Here is a 19433-nt window from a genome sequence, read left to right as displayed (position 1 = left end):
ATTGTGGTCCCAGCACTGTTTCCTGTGTCACTCCACTTGTTACAGGTTGCCATCCATAAAATGGGCCGTTATGCAATTCTCTGTCTTAGCCGACGCTGTAAACATGCTAATCGACTTTCATCTGAGTAATCCTCTTGGGGATCATGGAGTTCGGAGGCTCAAATGGAACATATATCCTGGGACGCACTTCCAACACTGAAAGGAAGTGCAGTTCACATTCACAGACCGTCTAACTACTCTGACATTAGTATTTCGATCTATTACCATCATCCTGCATCACAACAGTGGTTTCATTTCAAAATGCAAACCTCACAAAATCCGACCACCATTGACAATGCACAAGTTAGCAGTGTGACTGAATACTTCCCACTGGCCTGCATGTGTGCAGCTCCAACAACACTCAAGATGTTTGACATGATCCAGGGATGAACCGGAATACTGGCCCAGCCAGTGACTCATACATCCCGTAAAGGAATAAACTAAAACAAAAAGCAGCCTGCTTGCTCGACACCACATCCACAAACATCCCCTCCCTCCACCACCGATGCTCAGCAGCAGCAGCTTGTACAAGATGCACTGCAGGAGTTCACCAAACATCTTCCAGCAACACCTTCCAAACCCAGCTCCATTTTCAAATTTGATTATCAGTTCCATCTCGGCAGCAGAGTACGCTCCTAAACCGGAGCTCATCCATTCCTATTCTTCCTGGTCCCCTTTCTTTTCTCTTTGCCTTCTTTCATTTTATCGACTTTCCGAACATTCCTCAGACGGTATCAGTGGTGGAGGATGCAGCCAACTTCGACTCGATGAACTCCCGGCCTCCAGGTGAGGGCAGTGCAGACTCCCTGGATCGAGGTGAGGGCAGTGCGGACTCCCGGGATCGAGGTGAGGGCAGTGCGGACTCCCGACCTCCAGGTGAGGGCATTACGGACTCCCTGGATCGAGGTGAGGGCAGTGCGGACTCCCGGGATCGAGGTGAGGGCAGTGCAGACTCCTGGCCTCGAGGTGAGGGCAGTGCAGACTCCTGGCCTCGAGGTGAGGGCAGTGCAGACTCCCGGGATCGAGGTGAGGGCAGTGCAGACTCCCGGGATTGAGGTGAGGCCAGTGGGGACTCCCAGCCTCGAGGTGAGGGCAGTGCAGACTCCCGGGATCGAGGTGAGGGCAGTGCAGACTCCTGGGATCGAGGTGAGGGCAGTGCAGACTCCCAGGATCGAGGTGAGGGCAGTGCAGACTCCCGGGATTGAGGTGAGAGACAGTGCAGACTCCCAGGATCGAGGTGAGGGCAGTGCAGACTCCCGGGATTGAGGTGAGAGACAGTGTGGACTCCCGGGATCGAGGTGAGGGCAGTGTGGACTCTCGGGATCGAGGTGAGGACAGTGCGGACTGCCGGGATTGTGGTGAGGGCAGTGTGGACTCCCGGGATCGAGGTGAGGGCAGTGCAGCCTCCCAGCCTCGAGGTGAGGGCAGTGCAGACTCCCGGCCTTGAGGTGAGAGCAGTGTGGACTCCTGGCCTCGAGGTGAGGGCAGTGTGGACTCCTGGCCTCGAGGTGAGGGGCAGTGCAGACTCCCGGGATTGAGGCAAGGGGCAATGCGAACTCCTGGGATTGAGGTGTGGGTAGTGCAGCCTCCCAGGATTGAGGTGAAGGACAGTGCAGATTCCCTTCCTCGAGGTGAGGGCAATGCGGACTCCTGGGATCGAGGTGAGGGACGGTGCAGACTCCCAGCCTCAAGGTGAGGGCAGTGTGGACTCACTTCCTCGAGGTAAGGGCAGTACAGACTCCCGGCCTCGAGGTGAGGGCAGTGCAGACTCCCAGGATTGAGGTGAGGGGCAGTGCAAACTCCCTTCCTTGAGGTGAGGGCAGTGCGGACTCCCGGGATTGAGGCGAGGGGCAATGCGAACTCCTGGGATCGAGGTGTGGGTAGTGCACCCTCCCAGGATTGAGGTTAAGGACAGTGCAGACTCCCTTCCTTGAGGTGAGGGCAGTGCAGATTCCCTTCCTCGAGGTGAGGGCAATGCGGACACCTGGGATCGAGGTGAGGGACAGTGCAGACTCCCAGCCTCGAGGTGAGGGCAGTGTGGACTCCCTTCCTCGAGGTAAGGGCAGTACAGACTCCTGGGATTGAGGTGAGGGACAGTGCAGACTGCCAGCCTCAAGGTGAGGGGCAGTGTGAACTCCCAGGATCGAGGTGAGGGCAGTGCAGACTCCAGGGATTGAGGTGAGGGCAGTGCGGACTCACAGAATCGAGGTGAGGGCAGTGCGGACTCCAGGGATTGAGGTGAGGGCAGTGCGGACTCCCAGAATCGAGGTGAGAGCAGTGCGGACTCCCGGAATTGAGGTGATGGACAGTGCGGACTCCCAGGATCGAGGTGAGGGCAGTGTGGACTCCTGGAATCGAGGTGAGGGACAGTGTGGACACCCAGGATCGAGGTGAGGGTAATGTGCCCTCCTATTTTTGAAGGTCTGTAATGCCGAGCGCTGACTTTTATTTCTTTTTTTCCTAATTTATACATAAGATTTTGTACCTCAGAGTCTTTGTACCTACAATGGTGCTGGGAATGGTGACTCTGTACACTTTTCACTGTCCTCCTGTATCGCTGTACTTGAGTACATGTGACCTTCAGCTTAATTCTAACTCCAACTGGGAGGGCAACAGCAGCAGGTACATGGGGGATGCTACCAAATGCAAGTTCCTCTCCAAGTACTCGCCATCCCAATTTGGAAGTACATTTCTGTTTCTACAGTGTCACTGGGTCAAAATCCTGGAATTCCCTCCCTCATGACAGTGTGGGTCAACCCACATCATGTGGACTGCGGCGGTTCAGGAAGGCAGGTCACCCCCACCGTCTCAAGGGACAACTAGGAACAGGGTAATAAAAACTGGCAGAAACAATAACAATAACGGGCTTATCTCAAACACCGATTCACAAAATAGGTTAATTAATGATGGGATGTCATGACTCCATAAAAGACACCAAAGAAATGAAAGATGTTTGATTTCTATAGCTGAGACTCTCAGATATTCCTGAAAAGGAGTGAAGTCAGTTGACATCTTTTGATAAAATCAGAATCAGACTGATTACTCAGCCTGACAGTGTGAGGGAGCTGGATTATCTCCAGTCCAGGAATTATACACTGGGTGTATTAGAGGATTCAGAGAGTCTGACAGTGTGAGGGAGCTGGATTATCCCCAGTCCAGGAATTATACACTGGGTGTATTAGAGGATTCAGAGAGTCTGACAGTGTGAGGGAGCTGGATTATCCCCAGTCCAGGAATTATACACTGGGTGTATTAGAGGGTTCAGTGAGTCTGACAGTGTGAGGAGCTGGATTAACCCCAGTCCAGGAATTATACGCTGGGTGTATTAGAGGGTTCAGTGAGTCTGACAGTGTGAGGGAACTGGATTATCCCCAGTCCAGGAATTATACACTGGGTGTATTAGAGGGCTCAGTGAGTCTGACAGTGTGAGGGAACTGGATTATCCCCAGTCCAGTAATGATACGCTGGGTGTATTAGAGGGTTCAGTGAGTCTGACAGTGTGAGGGAACTGGATTATCCCCAGTCCAGTAATGATACGCTGGGTGTATTAGAGGGTTCAGAGAGTCTGATAGTGTGAGGGAGCTGGATTAACCCCAGTCCAGGAATTATACACTGGGTGTATTAGAGGGTTCAGAGAGTCTGACAGTGTGAGGGAACTGGATTATCCCCAGTCCAGTAATGATACGCTGGGTGTATTAGAGGGTTCAGAGAGTCTGATAGTGTGAGGGAGCTGGATTAACCCCAGTCCAGGAATTATACACTGGGTGTATTAGAGGGTTCAGAGAGTCTGACAGTGTGAGGGAGCTGGATTATCCCCAGTCCAGTAATGATACGCTGGGTGTATTAGAGGGTTCAGTGAGGCTGATAGTGTGAGGGAGCTGGATTAACCCCAGTCCATGGGTTTGAGTCTGATAAATTCAAGGTCGATTTAAATTTATGTAGTGCCTTTCCCATCCAAACAACAACATCCCATAGCCCATTACAGACAAGGAGGTACTTTGGATTTGCAGACACAATTTCATGCAGGGACCACAGCAACCAGATTGCACACAGCACGATCCCACAACCTGCTGTATGAAAAGAGCCTGATTGCCTGAGTTGGATGAAGTTGACTGAAGGTTATTCCCAGCCAGCGCTCCTCACAATCTTTTCCATCCTATTGAAAGCAGTCGTCCATCAGCACCACACTGTCAGCGCTCATCAGGACTGTTTCCGTGGAGGAGATACCATGAAACGTGGCAATATCGATCACCACCGTGTTTGGTGGTAGAGACTTGGAAGTGAACAAATCTGGAAAGAATGCTTACACATTTCTGTGCAATTTCCTGATCGACATTGCAATGAAATAATGATGATGTGCTCTTAATATGATGAATACCTTACCACAGAGAGCTGTGGGGGGAGAGTTGTGTATGGTTAAGGCTCAGATGGTTAGATTCTTGATCAGTCGGGTCATGGGGAGAGGGCAGTAAAGTGGGTATGTGGAATATTGGATCACTCAGGATCTATTGAATGGTAGAGCAGGATTGATGGACTGAACAGCCTCCCCCTTTCCTATTTCTTATGATCTTATATCAGACTAATGCTCTGCTCTCTGTTAAACTCTTCAGCGATTGGTTCTGACATTAAATCGCTCAAAAGGAGGGAAGGGTGCCTGTGATCATTTTGTTCAGTGATTTTGGTGGGTGTGTGTGCGTATGTCAGAGAGAGAGTGTGTGTGACTGTGTGTGTGTGTGAGAGAGAGAGAGAGATAGAGAGAGACTGTGTGTGTGTGAGTGTGAGAGTGTGTATGAGAGAGGGAATGTGAGTGTGTGTGTGTGTGAGAGAGAGAGAGAGTGAGTGTGTGTGAGAGAGTGTGTATGTGAGAGAGTGTGTGTCAGAGAGAGAGAGAGAGAGAGAGAAGGATGGTAAAATCTGTTGAGATGAAGAAAGATTCTCAAAAAAGCACCAAAACACAGAGAGGCCGAGTATGAGTGAGTGGGAGGACAGGAAATGGCAGAGGCCCTCAGGGGAGCACGGGGAATGAGGATTACAGCTCACGACAGGGAAAAGACTACTTTAAGCACAGGGGTGAAAGGGGAGATTAAATAGAGAGCTTTCAAGAAGTCTTGATTAATGGAAATCAGGGCACCATAGCCTGGGCCAGGGGGCAACTCTTCAGCTTGTTAACTGGCCAACAATAACAGCTAACACTCCCACCCACAGATTCCATTCACAGGTTCCACTGACAATGTCCCCATTCAACTGGAAACATCAGAACAGGGGAAAAGGAAGGTACATGACCCACAGGGAGGAATTTGAAGTGACTGACAACTTGTTGCTGCTGTTTGAATTGGAAAATGAGGTCCCAGTGGTGGGCACCACAGCGCATTTTCACAAGATCCTCGGAGGTTGCCAGGCAACTGGTGTCAGGAGGTGCCTTTGTTAGGAACATCCAGCTCCCATCCCCATCCCAGCGGGAATCTTTGCCTTTGTTCACCACCTCTCCATCCTCCCACTCAGTCCCTCCTCAGCCTCGTCATCTCCCCAGGCTGAGAGTTAACAGAAGGGGCAACATTTCCAGGCAGCCTCTCTTTACAGGCCTCAGCTTACCTTGACTTGCTCTTTAGGAATTCCTATATGTTGTGGAACTGGCCCAGACCGGACAGAGCCTTTCCAACCTTTGAACTCTCACCCACTAGATGCCAACACCTCAAGCCAGGGGATCATTCCCTGGGAAAGGGCAGGAATTCCTAAACTGGTCTCATGGCTGCAAAGCATCCATGCCAGGCTGTGTCAATGGCTGCAGAAATCACTAGTTCATCAGAGACCGTACTCATTTCTGTGGAGTCTTTCTGTGCCTCCTGGTCTCACTTCCATAAGAGGAATCCATTTTCTCAATGGTACGAGGGGGTGTGGGTATTGCTGGCTGGGCCAGCATTTGTTGCCTGTCCCTATTTGCCCCTTTGCGAAGGTGGTGGTGAGCTGCCTTCTTGAACCGCTGCAGTCCACCTGCTGTGGGTTGGACCCTCAGTGCCCTTGGGTAGGAAGTTCCAGGACCCCCTTCTATCGAGAAGGTCAAAGGCAGCAGCTACAAGGGATCAGCTCCCCCTGCAAGTTCCCTTCCAAAACACTCACCATACTGACTTGGGAATATTTCTCTGGTCCTTCTCCTTCATGATCCTGTTGAATGATGGAGCAGGCTTGAGGGGCTGAATGGCCTACTCCAGTTCCTGTTTCTCCTGGTATTATGAAATAAAAGCCAATTGTGCCCACGTCCTGAGAACTAATAAGTTAAACAAAAAATGCAATAGATCACAGCCAGTTATTGGAAGCAAACAGCTTCAGGGTATGTTTCTTGCCAGATTCAAGATCTGTACCACCAACAGATTGTTGTGATCGGAGGATTATGTCAGAAAGTGGGAGCTCTCTGTTAATGATGATGAAGACACATTTCATCACCTCAATTAGCCTGAGCAGAACCAGAATGGGGGAGGTTCAAACTATATTGATGGAAAATGCAATACATCAGAACAATGACCCCTTTTCCACATCAGCACAGGAGCTAAGCTCAGCCTTACGTGAATCATTCACTTTCATTCAAGATAATATCTCCAGGGCGCAGGGACAGTGGATGCTGCATCAACAAGAACTTGCATTTGTATAGCATCTTCAACATAGTGAAACCACCCAATGTCTTTCGTCAAGCAGAATTTGACACTTGGCCACATAAGGACAAATCGAAAGATTCGAAGCAACGTATTGAAGGGAAACAGTGATGTCGAGAGATGAAGGGATTTAGCAGGGAATTTCAGAAGTTGAAGCTAAGGTGAGGCATCCATTGGTGAAATACAGTGGAACACAGTGATCTCATAGGGCTGTCAGGCAGCTGGAGGGGTGGGGGGGGGAAGCTCCAGAGCTATGGATGGGTGAGGCCGCAGATGGAACGGAAAATGGAGAAAGCGAATTTTATAATAAAAACAGGCAGTGCTGGAAAAACACATCGGGTCTGGCAACATCAGGGAAGAGAGAAACAGAATTAATGAGAGGAGAGAGGTTAAAAAAGGCAGAAGAGGCATTTTTTTACACAGGGTGGATTGTATGTGGAATGAACATCCTGAGGAAGTGGTAGATGTGGGTAAAATTACAACAGTTAAAAGACATTTGGATGGATATTTGAATAGGAAAGATTTGGTGGGATATGGGCCAGGAACATGCAGGTGGGACTAGTTTAGTTTGGGATTATGTTCAGCATGGACTGGTTGGACCGAAGGGTCTGTTTCCGTCCTGTGTGACTCTATGACTCTCTGAGTCCAATAGCTTTTCTTCAGAGCTGAAAGCTAGCTGGAAAAATGACGGTTTTAATGTTGCTGCCCAAGATGGAGGAGGAGTGAATGAAACAGACGGGAAGGATGCCCAGAACAAAAGACAAAGAGAGTGCTCATGGTAGGAAAGGAAAGATTGAGATTTATAATAGGTGTTAATGATCGGTGTGATTAATAGGAACTGGGGCGACTCTGCTGACAGCCACTGTCAGCTGTGCTAAGAGGCACTGGGGTTGGAGTGGAGTGGGAGAGGTGGTGTGGATGGGAGATATCAGAATTAAAATCACAACATGAAAACTGAAACTATCCTCACCCCTTCAGGCCATTCGGCTTCTTTCTGTTATTGATTACCGTGCTGAACAGCTCTTGTTTCTGGCCTGAAGCTAGTATGCTCACTGATTTATTAACTCTTGCAGCAAGCTAGCTCTTTATCAGTGCAATGAATTGGGAGAGATGCAGAAAAGTCAGAGCGTTCTGCAGCATTTCCCATATATAGCTGAGCAGAGTCAAGGAAGAGTCTCTGTATTTGTAAATACGCCTATGCCTGGATGTACGGTTGCAAGCATGTGTGTGTATATTGAAAATCTGTTTATGTCTACATATCTGCAATGTCAGATGCAGTGGGTAGTGTCCTTTCCTCTGAGCCACAGATTCAGGGTTCCAATCTGACTCTGGGATTGATCAGCCTTGGGAATGTGGTTGTCGTGTAGTGACGGAGTCTTATTCTTGAGCTGTCTGTTTTTCCCGAGCCCCAACGATTGGTTGGCGAGAATGTGAGGGTCTCCCGGTCAGTGGTGCCCCCTCAGGCCACAAGCTATTGAACTGCAGGAACATCGAACCAGGGCAACAGCCATAAGCAAGTGCTTTGTCAGGAGGTCAGGTGTTCAAGTCCCACTCCAGAGGGACATCGGATCTCAGCTGACAATCCCACCTTTCAGACTGAGCCCCCAGACCCAGCTCATGAGGATGTGAGTGGCCCCCATGGCCCCGTTTGGAAGAGGTGCAGGAGAACCGTGCTCCCTGGCATTCTGGGCTAAAATTCCTCAAACATCCCCTCCGAAAAAAATTGGATGCATCATGTCAATGAGTGTGGGATCTTGCTGTGCAGTTACCTACGTTAACCGCACTATAGCAATGGCTGCACTATGGCGGCTGAACATCCTGACAGAAGGCGCTACAGAAATGCAAGTACTTTTGGTCACCTTCATATCTGAGGACATCAGTCCTGACTTGTTTGCTGGTTTGGCACAGTGTGAGGTGAACAGTAAAACTCTTGTGGAATCTCTCTGATCACAGCCTGGGATTTCAGGCTGTTTATACTTGCTGAGTATTTCTGGTTGAAGCTGGAGGTTCTTGCACAGCTACACTGTCTCTCACCATTGAACTAATAAATGATGCAGCTTCATTGGGATCTTTATTAATCATACTCAGCTTTCCAAAGGCAAACTGACTAAATTAGTTTCCAAATTTATCTTGATGCTGTAGCGAATGATTTAAAGTTAAAGTCCCAGGCACGTTATTGCCTGGTCTCTGCTGAAACTCAAGTCAACAGTGAGATGCAACCTCTCATAGCTTTACAAACAGGAACACAGGTTATTCCAGCAGTGAAACCAGGCCATTCGGCCCCACCTGTTTCTGTTGGTATTCCTCTTGCCATCCTATTTCAGCTCAGATCATTTTTTCCCTTTCACTCTCTGTATGTGACTGCCTGTCCACCACCACCACTCTCTTCTGGACCTCAGGGGTGAGTTCATTTTCTAAGCACTGTCTGGGAACGGGGTGCCTTATCCACACAGTCACCCAAGGGTGGAATCGAACCTGGGACTCTAGCGCTGTGGGGCAGTAGTACTATCCACTGAGCCACCATGTCACCCATTACCTGCAAGCTCCCCTCCAAGCCACTCACCATCCTCACTTGGAAATATATCGCCGTTCCTTCAGTGTAGCTGGGTCAAATTCCTGGAATTCCCTCCCTAACAACGTTGTGGGTTTATCCACAGCACATGGACTGCAGTGGTTCAAGAAAGGAACTCACTATCACCTTCTCAAGGGACAAATTCTAACCCAACCAGTGACATCCTCGTCCAATAAGCAAATAGAATAATGACGCTCACAGCTGACTGAGCTCACCAGCCTGACTGGCTATTAGACGAGAACTGAGTTTCCTCCAGTCCGATTCCCTGATTCTGTATTCCAGCTTCCAGGGGCATTGTTTTCTTCAGAGTCTGAATTCATTCCTTGAAGGTGACGTTGTCTTGGTAGCCATGGCCTCATGCTGTCTCACTTCAGGACAGGAAGTGGAACTCTGGAAATAGCATCCTCACTCCTGAATGAGAAGGTCCCAATCCAGAGATGAAGGGTGTAAATTGTTGTAACCGATTCTGAGCAGTTTGAGGGTGTGTTGCTTTGACAGGGGCCTTGTTTTTGGACTTGATGTGAAATTGTTGGCTCTCTCTGAACTCAATTTAAAGATCAGGCTAGGAATTCTGCACTTTCCTCACCTCCTGACTCTCCAAAGCCTTTCCCATCATCTCCAAGGCACAAGTCAGGAGTGTGATGGAATACTGCCCATTTGCCTTGGGTGGGTGCAGCTTCAACAAAACTCAAGAGGTCAACACCATCCAGGACAAAGCAGCCCTCTTGAGGACTCCTTTCAACATTCAGTCCCTTCTCCACCGATGCTCACTGTGTACTGTCTACAAGGTGCTCTGCAGAAATTCACGAAAGGTCCTTCAACAGCAATTTCCAAACCTACAACCACTTCCACCTGGCAGGTCAAGGGAAGCAAGTACATGGGAACACCTACCACCGCACATTTTCCTCCAACTCACTCACCATCCTGACTTAGAAATATCTTGCTATTCCTTCAGTGCCAGGGGGTGCAAGTAGAGTTATAGAGATGTACAGCAGGGAAACAGACCCTTTGGTCCAACCTGTCCACGCCAACCAGATATCCCAACCCAATCTAGTCCCACCTGCCAGCACCCGGCCCATATCCCTCCAAACCCTTCCTATTCATATACCCATTCAGATGCCTTTCAAATGCCACAATTGTACCAGCATTCACCACTTCCTCTGGCAGCTCATTCCATACACTTACCACCCTCTGTGTGAAAAAGTTGCCCCATAAATGTCTTTTATATCTTTCCCCTCCCACCCTAATCCTATACCCTCTAGTTCTGGACTCCCCAACCCCGGGGAAAAGACTTTGACTATTTACCCTACCCATGTCCCTCATGATTTTATAAACCTCTGTAAGGTCACCCCTCAGCCTCTGATATTCCAGGGAAAGCAGCCCTAGACTATTCAAACTCTCCCTATAGCTCAAATCCTCCAACCCTGGCAACGTCCTTGTAAATCTTTTCTGAACCATTTCAAGTTTCACAACATCTTTCCGATAGGAAGGAGACCAGAATTGCACGCAATAATCCAACAGTAGCCAAATCAATGTCCTGTACGGCCGCAATATGACCTCCCAACTCCTGTACTCAATACTCTGCCCAATAAAGGAAAGCATACCAAATGCCTTCTTCACTATCCTATCTACCTGCGATTCTACTTTCAAGGAGCTATGAACCTGCACTTCAAGGTGTCTTTGTTCAGCAACACTCCCTAGGACCTTACCATTAAGAGTATAAGTCCTGATAAGATTTACTTTCCCAAAATGTAGCACCTTGCATTTATTTAAATTAAATGTCATCTGCCACGTCTCAGCCCATTGGCCCATCTGATCAAGATTCCATTGTAATCTGAAGTAACCTTCTTCGCTGTCCACTACACCTCCAATTTTGGTGTCAGCTGCAAACTTACTGAGTATACCTCTAATGCTCACATCCAAATAACTTATGCTAAAATTCCCAATCTAACAGTATTGTAGGTCAACCCACAGCACATGACAGGTATTTGCCCTTGCCATAGTAATGAGGGATACTGCAGAAAACACTGGCCCAGCCAACGCAGACCATATCCCCTGAATGAAATGAAATCACTGGAAGGAGTTCCCTGGAGCTCTGCACTAACTTCCTATCCCTCAACTAACATCATCAAAACAGCTCATCACATTACTGATGTGGGTACTTGCTGTGAGCAAATTAGCTGCTGTGTTTCCCACATCACGACAAAGGCTGTATTTTCTGGGTGTTCAAATGCGTTCAGATGTCCTGAGGTGTTGGAAATTGCTGCCTATGAATATAAACCTTTTTTTATGTTCTCAAAGCATCAAAACAGATGTTATTACAATATTTAACACAAGCATCTGATGCCTGGAGATCGTGTTCTGCTCAGTACCTGGGGTGGGTTTCATTAACTTGTTATGTTTTCAGCCTGGATACTCCCCAAAACATTAAACTCCCGAGTGGGGAGGGAAGAACTGTTTGCCCTTTTTTATTCAGCACCACCCGCCCCCCGTCTCAGTTGGTCACGGCGAGGTTGATTTCAAAATGGACTCCTTCCTTTCTCCCTGACCCAAATGAATTGAAAGGGAGCAAATTTAACCAAACTTTTGTGAATTAACAAAGAGAGTGTTCATTAATCACTTAAGAATATTGTTAATACAACACACACTCACATTTACACAAATTAAAAATAAGAGGTGAGTCTGAAACAGTGACAGTTTAAGAATAAGCAGATATAAGGCTCAGTCTCTGAATTGTTTGTGAAAAGCAGATAGTTAAATCTGATCACTTTTGTAATGGAGCTTACTGGAAGAGTTGACATTGGTAGCTGAATTTCAGGTTTCTTAGTTCTGCAAGTTGGATGAGATTCTGTTGTTCTAGTTCCTTTTGACCATGACTGAACTCCCAACTTCAGGGGAGGGACAGAATGCTTGTTTTCCTGCCTATGTGTGGCTGGCAGCTCGCTGGCTGGATCCTAGTACTCAGAGGAAGTATGAGGATCCTTTTACCTGCAAAGCTGAGGTGATGAGGAACTATTTCTCCACAGTATGTTTAAGCTTGAATCCAGGCTCGTACACATGGGCCCCTTCATTCATGGGTGCCGATGAGAGGGTTGGTCCCACCTACAATCCCCAACTGAGTTGACACTGGCCATTTACCTCTCTAGTTGTATTTTCTTCAAAGGGAAAAACACAAAGTGTGTGCAGTTTGGGACTAATCCACTGGGGCCTGGTTTGCTGTTGAGCAGACGGGTTTATCAGCCTGTCATTATCTTAGTGGAGTCAAGAGATCACAATCCAATCTGTTTTGAATTGCATTCCACCTCCCCATCACCCCATTTAAAGTGTCTTTGTTTGAAGTTCATTTTTCACTTTTAGATGTGACAATACATGGCTCCCTCTACTCAGACAGCTACTTAGTTTATACTAGTGGCCATTCTTGGTTCATCTTTGTTTTAAAAAAAGACACATTTGGAATTATGAGTTTAGAATTTCTCCAGACAGTCAGATCTCTGACCTGTGGTCAAGCCAGTAGTGCTGACAGGCTGTTGGAATGAGACATAGATTGAATATTAAAGACATTGACAGAACAGTGAGAGGGAATGACGAAGGTGTTCTTCCACAGTGTGCGTTGCTATAAAGACCAGCCAAGGCAGACTCCATCATAAGGTTCAAAAACAAAGTTGGATATATGTTTGAAAAGAAAGTTAGAGGCGATGGGGTTAAACAGAGAAACTGGGACGAATGCAAAGCTCCATTAGAGAGCCAGCGCAAATAGAAATGGCTTGAATAGATTGTTGCTATGATGACCCTTCTATAGGGAAAGTGGGAACGTCAGCCGAAACAGAACCTGCAGGATTTACTGCCTCTTACCCAAGGGATATTGGGAAGGCAGTGAGATGATGCCTTGAGTGGTAGATTCGACCCAATGGGCTGAATGGCCCACTCCTGCTTTCCTCGATGCTTCGATGTAGCTGTACAAGTTTTGTGAAAGATCAGAGGAATTTTGGAAACAATTCCTTCCTTTTTGATGATAGGTTTTGCAAGAATCTGAAATGACACACAATGAGTGGGGAGTCAGGAGGTGAACTGGAGACCTGCCAGATACCATGGAATCTGATCCCATTGAGAGGCCTGTGTATGTATTACCTTGTAAACTGGGGCTGACGCATGCAGATAAATTAAGGGTCATGCTCAAAATATTTAACAACAGCCGTGTCACATGGTGTCCCGCTGAGAATTGTGTTTATATAGAGAGCGGATTTGTTCAGGAATTTTATTTTGTGTGATGAGATTGCCACTTCAACTGGAGACATTCTCAACACAACGATCATTAAAGACACAGCAGTTAGGGAAGGAACATTGGCTGGCTGTTCAGAGAGAATCAAATACAACAGGAGCAAGACTGAAGGGCAACGGAAGGAGTTACTGAGGGAGTGGGGATGGAGTTACTGTGGGAGTGGGGATGGGGGCGTGGAGTTACTGTGGGAGTGGGGATGGGGGCAGGGGGTTACGGTGGGAGTGGGGATGGAGGATGGAGTTACTGAGGGAGTGGGGATGGGGGCATGGAGTTACGGTGGGAGTGGGGATGGAGGATGGAGTTACTGAGGAAGTGGGGATGGAGTTACTGTGGGAGTGGGGATGGGGGCATGGAGTTATTGTGGGAGTGGAGATGGGGGGATGGAGATAGTGAGGGAGTGGGGATGGGGGATGGTGTTACGGGGGGAGTGGGGATCGGGGATGGAGTTACTGTGGCAGTGTGGACGTGGGGATGGAGTTACTGAGGGAGTGCGAATGGGGGGATGGGGTTACTGAGGGAGTGGGGACACGGATGGAGTTATTGAGTGAGTGGGGATGGGGAATGGAGTTACTGTGGGAGTGGGGATGGGGGATGGAGTTACGGGGGAGTGGGGATCGGGGATGGAGTTACTGTGGTAGTGTGGACGTGGGGATGGAGTTACTGAGGGAGTGCGAATGGGGGGATGGAGTTACTGAGGGAGTGGGGACGCGGATGGAGTTATTGAGTGAGTGGGGATGGGGGATGGAGTTACTGAGGGAGTAGGGATGTGAGATGGAGTTACTGAGGGATTGGGGATGGGGGGGATGGTGATACTGAGGGAGTGGGGATGGGGGAATGGAGTTACTGAGGGAGTGGGGATGGGGGATGGAGTTACTGTGGGATTGGGGATGGGGGGATGGTGATACTGAGGGGGTGGGGATGGGGGAATGGAGTTACTGAGGGAGTGGGGATGGGGGATGGAGTTACTGTGGGAGTGGGAATGTGGGATGGAGTTCCTGTGTGAGTGGGGATGGGAGGATGGAGTTACAGAGGGAGTGCGAATGGGGGGATGGAAATACTGAGGGAGTGGGCATGGAGTTACTGAGGGAGTGGAGATGGAGGGATGGAGTTACTGTGGGATTGGGGATGGGGGATGGAGTTATGGGGGGAGTGGCGATGGGGGATGGAGTTACTGTGGTAGTGCGGACGTCGGGATGGAGTTATTGAGGGAGTGCGAATGGGGGATGGAGTTACTGAGTGAGTGGGGACAGGGGAATGGAGTTACAGAGAGAGTGGGGATGGGGGAAAGAGGTTACTGAAGGAGTGGGAATGGTTGGATGGAGTTACTGAGGGAGTGGGGATGGGGGGATGGAGTTACTGTGGGAGTGGGGATGGGGGATGGAGTTTCTGTGGGAGTGGGGATGGGGGGATGGAGTTACTGTGGGAGTGGAGCTGGGGGGATGGAGTTACTGAGGGAGTGGGGATGAGGTGATGGAGTTACTGTGGGAGTGGGGATGGGGGGATGGAGTTACTGAGGGAGGGGGGATGGGGGATGGGGTTACTGAGGGAGTGGGGTTGGCGGATGGAGTTACTGTGGGATTGGGGATGAGGGATGGAGTTACTGATGGAGTGGGGATGGGGGATGGAGTTACTGTGGGAGTGGGGACGGGGGGATGGAGTTACTGAGGGAGTGGGGGTGGGGGATGGAGTTACTGAGGGTGTGGGAATGGGTGGATGGTGATACTGAGGGAGTGTGGATGGGGGATGGAGTTATTGATGGAGTGGGGATGGGGGATGGAGTGACTGAGGGAGTGGGGACTGGCTGATGGAGTGACTGAGGGAGTGGGGATGGGGAATGAAGTTACTGAGGGAGTGGGGTTGGGTGGATGGTGATATTGACGGAGTGGGCATGGAGTTACTGAGGGAGTGGGGATGGGGGATGGAGTTACTGAGGGAGTGGGGATGGGGGTATGTAGTTACTGAGGGAGTGGGGATGGTAGATGGAGTTACTGAGGCAGAGAGGATGGGGGATTGAGTTACTGTGGGAGTGGGGATGGGGAATGGAGTTACTGTGGGAGTGGGGATGGGGGTATGGAGTTACTGTGGGAGTGGGGATGGGGGATGGAGAAACTGAAGGAGTGGGGATGGGGTTGGAGTTATTGTGGGAGTGGGAATGGGGGAATGGAGTTCCTGTGTGAGTGGGGATGGGAGGATGGAGTTACAGAGGGAGTGCGAATAGGGGGATGGAAATACTGAGGGAGTGGGCATGGAGTTACTGAGGGAGTGGGGATGAGGAATGGAGTTACTGAGGGAGTGGGGATGGGGTATGGAGTTACTGTGGGATTGGGGATGGGGGATGGAGATACTGAGGGAGTGAGGATGCGGTTGGAGTTACTGTGAGAGTGGGAATGGGGGAATGGAGATACTGAGGGAGTGAGGATGCGGTTGGAGTTACTGTGAGAGTGGGAATGGGGGAATGGAGTTCCTGTGTGAGTGGGGATGGGAGGATGGAGTTACAGAGGGAGTGCGAATAGGGGGATGGAAATACTGAGGGAGTGGTCATGGAGTTACTGAGGGAGTGGGGATGGGGAATGGAGATCCTGAGGGAGTGGGGATGGGGAATGGAGTTACTGAGGGAGAGGGGTTGGGAGATGGAGTTACTGTGGGAGTGGGGACGGGGTGACGGAGTTACTCAGGGAGTGCGAATGGGGGGATGGAGTTACTGAAGGAGTGGGGATGGGGGATGGAGGTACTGAGGGAGTGGGGATAGGGGATGGAGCTACTGTGGGATTGGGGATGGGGGATGGATTTACGGGGGGAGTGGGGATGGGGGATGGAGTTACTGAGGGAGTGTGAATGGGGGGATGGAAATTCTGAGTGAGTGGGCTAGGAGTTACTGAGGGAGTGGGGATGGAGAATGGAGTTACTGAAGGAGTGGGGATGGGGAATGGAGTTACTGAGGGAGAGGGGATGGGGGATGGAGTTACTGTGGGAGTGGGGACGGGGGGATGGTGAAACTGAGGGAGTGGGGATGGGGGATGGAGTTTCTGAGGGAGTGGGGATGTAGTTACTGAGGGAGTGGGGATCGTGAATGGAGTTACTGAGGGAGAGGGGATGGGGAATGGAGTTACTGAGGGAGTGGGGATGGGGGATGGAGTTACTGAGGGAGTGGGAATGGGGGAATGGAGTTCCTGTGTGAGTGGGGATGGGAGGATGGAGTTACAGAGGGAGTGCGAATGGGGGGATGGAAATACTGAGGGAGTGGGCATGGAGTTACTGAGGGAGTGGGGATGAGGAATGGAGTTACTGAGGGAGTGGGGATGGGGTATGGAGTTACTGTGGGATTGGGGATGGGGGATGGAGTTACGGGGGGAATGGGGATGGGGGATGGAGTTACTATGGGAGTGGGGACGGGGGGATGGAGTTACTGAGGGAGTGGGGATGGGGAATGGAGATACTGAGGGAGTGAGGATGCGGTTGGAGTTACTGAGGGAGTGGGGATGGGGAATGGAGATACTGAGGGAGTGAGGATGCGGTTGGAGTTACTGTGAGAGTGGGAATGGGGGAATGGAGTTCCTGTGTGAGTGGGGATGGGAGGATGGAGTTACAGAGGGAGTGCGAATAGGGGAATGGAAATACTGAGGGAGTGGGCATGGAGTTACTGAGGGAGTGGGGATGGAGGGATGGAGTTACTGAGGGAGTGGGGATGGGGGATGGAGTTACTGAGGGAGTGGGGATGGAGGGATGGAGTTACTGAGGGAGTGGGGATGGGGGATGGAGTTACTGAGGGAGTGGGGATGGGGGATACAGTTACTGAGGGAGTAGGGATTTGGGAGTGGGAATGGGGGAATGGTGATACTGAGGGAGTGGGGATGGGAGATGGAGTTACTGAGGGAGTGGGGATGGTGGATGGAGTTACTGAGGGAGTGGGGATGGTTGAATGGTGATGCTGAGGGAGTGGGGATGGGGGATGGAGTTACTGAGGCAGTGGGGATGGGCGGTGGAGTTAGTGAGGGAGTGGGGACAGGGGAATGGAGTTACAGAGGGAGTGGGAATGAGGGAAAGATGTTACTGAAGGTGTGGGAATGGGGGGATGGAGTTACTGAGGGAGTGGGGATGGGGGATGGAGTTACTGTGGTAGTGGGGATGGAGGGATGGAGTTATTGAGGGAGTGGGGATGGTGATACTGAAGGAGTGGGGATGGGGGATGGAGTTACTGATAGAGTGGGGATGGAGGATGGAAATACTGTGGGAGTGGGCATGGAATTACTGAGGGAGTGGGGATGGGGAATGGAGTTACTGAGGAAGTGGGGATGGGGGATGGAATTACTGAGGGAGAGGGGATGGGGGATGGAGTTACTGTGGGAGTGGGGACGGGGGGACGGAATTACTGAGGGAGTGCAAAAGGGGAAATGGTAATACTGAGGGAGTGGGCATGGAGTTACTGAGGGAGTGGGGATGGGGAATGGAGTTACTGAGGGAGAGGGGATGGGGGATGGAGTTACTAAGGGAGTGGGGATGGGGAGATTGTGATACTGAGGGAGTGGGGATGGGGAATGGAGTTACTGAGGGAGAGGGGATGGGGGATGGAGTTACTGAGGGAGAGGGGATGGGGGGATGGAACTACTGAGGGAGTGGGGTTGGTGGATGGAGTTACTGAGGGAGTGGGGATGGGGTGATGGAGTTACTGTGGGAGTGTGAATGGGGGGATGGAGTTACAGAGGGAGTGCGAATAGGGGAATGGGAATACTGTGGGAGTGGGCATGGAGTTACTGAGGGAGTGGGGATGGGGAATGGAGTTACTGAGGGAGTGGGGATGGGGGATGGAGTTACTGAGGGAGAGGGGATGGGGGATGGAGTTACTGAGGGAGTGGGGACGGAGGGACGGAGTTACTGAGGGTGTGCAAATGGGGAGATGGTAATACTGAGGGAGTGGGCATGGAGTTACTGAGGGAGTGGGAATGGGGGGTTGGAGGTACTGAGGGAGTGGGGATGGGGAGATGGTGATACTGAGGGAGTGGGGATGGGGGGATGGAGTTACTGTGGGATTGGGGATGGGGGATGGAGTTACGGGGGGAATGGGGATGGGGGATGGAGTTACTATGGGAGTGGGGACGGGGGGATGGAGTTACTGAGGGAGTGGGGATGGGGAATGGAGATACTGAGGGAGTGAGGATGCGGTTGGAGTTACTGAGGGAGTGGGGATGGGGAATGGAGATACTGAGGGAGTGAGGATGCGGTTGGAGTTACTGTGAGAGTGGGAATGGGGGAATGGAGTTCCTGTGTGAGTGGGGATGGGAGGATGGAGTTACAGAGGGAGTGCGAATAGGGGAATGGAAATACTGAGGGAGTGGGCATGGAGTTACTGAGGGAGTGGGGATGGAGGGATGGAGTTACTGAGGGAGTGGGGATGGGGGATGGAGTTACTGAGGGAGTGGGGATGGAGGGATGGAGTTACTGAGGGAGTGGGGATGGGGGATGGAGTTACTGAGGGAGTGGGGATGGGGGATACAGTTACTGAGGGAGTAGGGATTTGGGAGTGGGAATGGGGGAATGGTGATACTGAGGGAGTGGGGATGGGAGATGGAGTTACTGAGGGAGTGGGGATGGTGGATGGAGTTACTGAGGGAGTGGGGATGGTTGAATGGTGATGCTGAGGGAGTGGGGATGGGGGATGGAGTTACTGAGGCAGTGGGGATGGGCGGTGGAGTTAGTGAGGGAGTGGGGACAGGGGAATGGAGTTACAGAGGGAGTGGGAATGAGGGAAAGATGTTACTGAAGGTGTGGGAATGGGGGGATGGAGTTACTGAGGGAGTGGGGATGGGGGATGGAGTTACTGTGGTAGTGGGGATGGAGGGATGGAGTTATTGAGGGAGTGGGGATGGTGATACTGAAGGAGTGGGGATGGGGGATGGAG

The 19433-nt window shown here is 50.6% G+C and overlaps 1 protein-coding gene across 2 annotated transcripts in view; it reads left to right on the top strand.

Moving 5' to 3' along the window:
• The window catches only part of LOC140455204 (regulator of G-protein signaling 3-like), a 147338-nt gene that overhangs the window by 9609 nt on the left and 118296 nt on the right, over nt 1-19433 (top strand). Inside the window, exon 2 of one of the 2 annotated variants that reach the window (XM_072549920.1) lies at nt 13275-13375. The exons of the other annotated variant lie outside the window; for it this stretch is intronic. The gene's annotated coding sequence lies outside the window, so the exon portion shown is untranslated. The remainder of the gene's footprint in view (nt 1-13274; nt 13376-19433) is intronic. 2 annotated transcript variants of the gene reach the window in all.

Source organism: Chiloscyllium punctatum, chromosome 30, assembly GCF_047496795.1.
Source record: "Chiloscyllium punctatum isolate Juve2018m chromosome 30, sChiPun1.3, whole genome shotgun sequence".
Taxonomy (NCBI): domain Eukaryota; kingdom Metazoa; phylum Chordata; class Chondrichthyes; order Orectolobiformes; family Hemiscylliidae; genus Chiloscyllium; species Chiloscyllium punctatum.
This window is presented reverse-complemented; position numbering and strand designations above follow the sequence as displayed.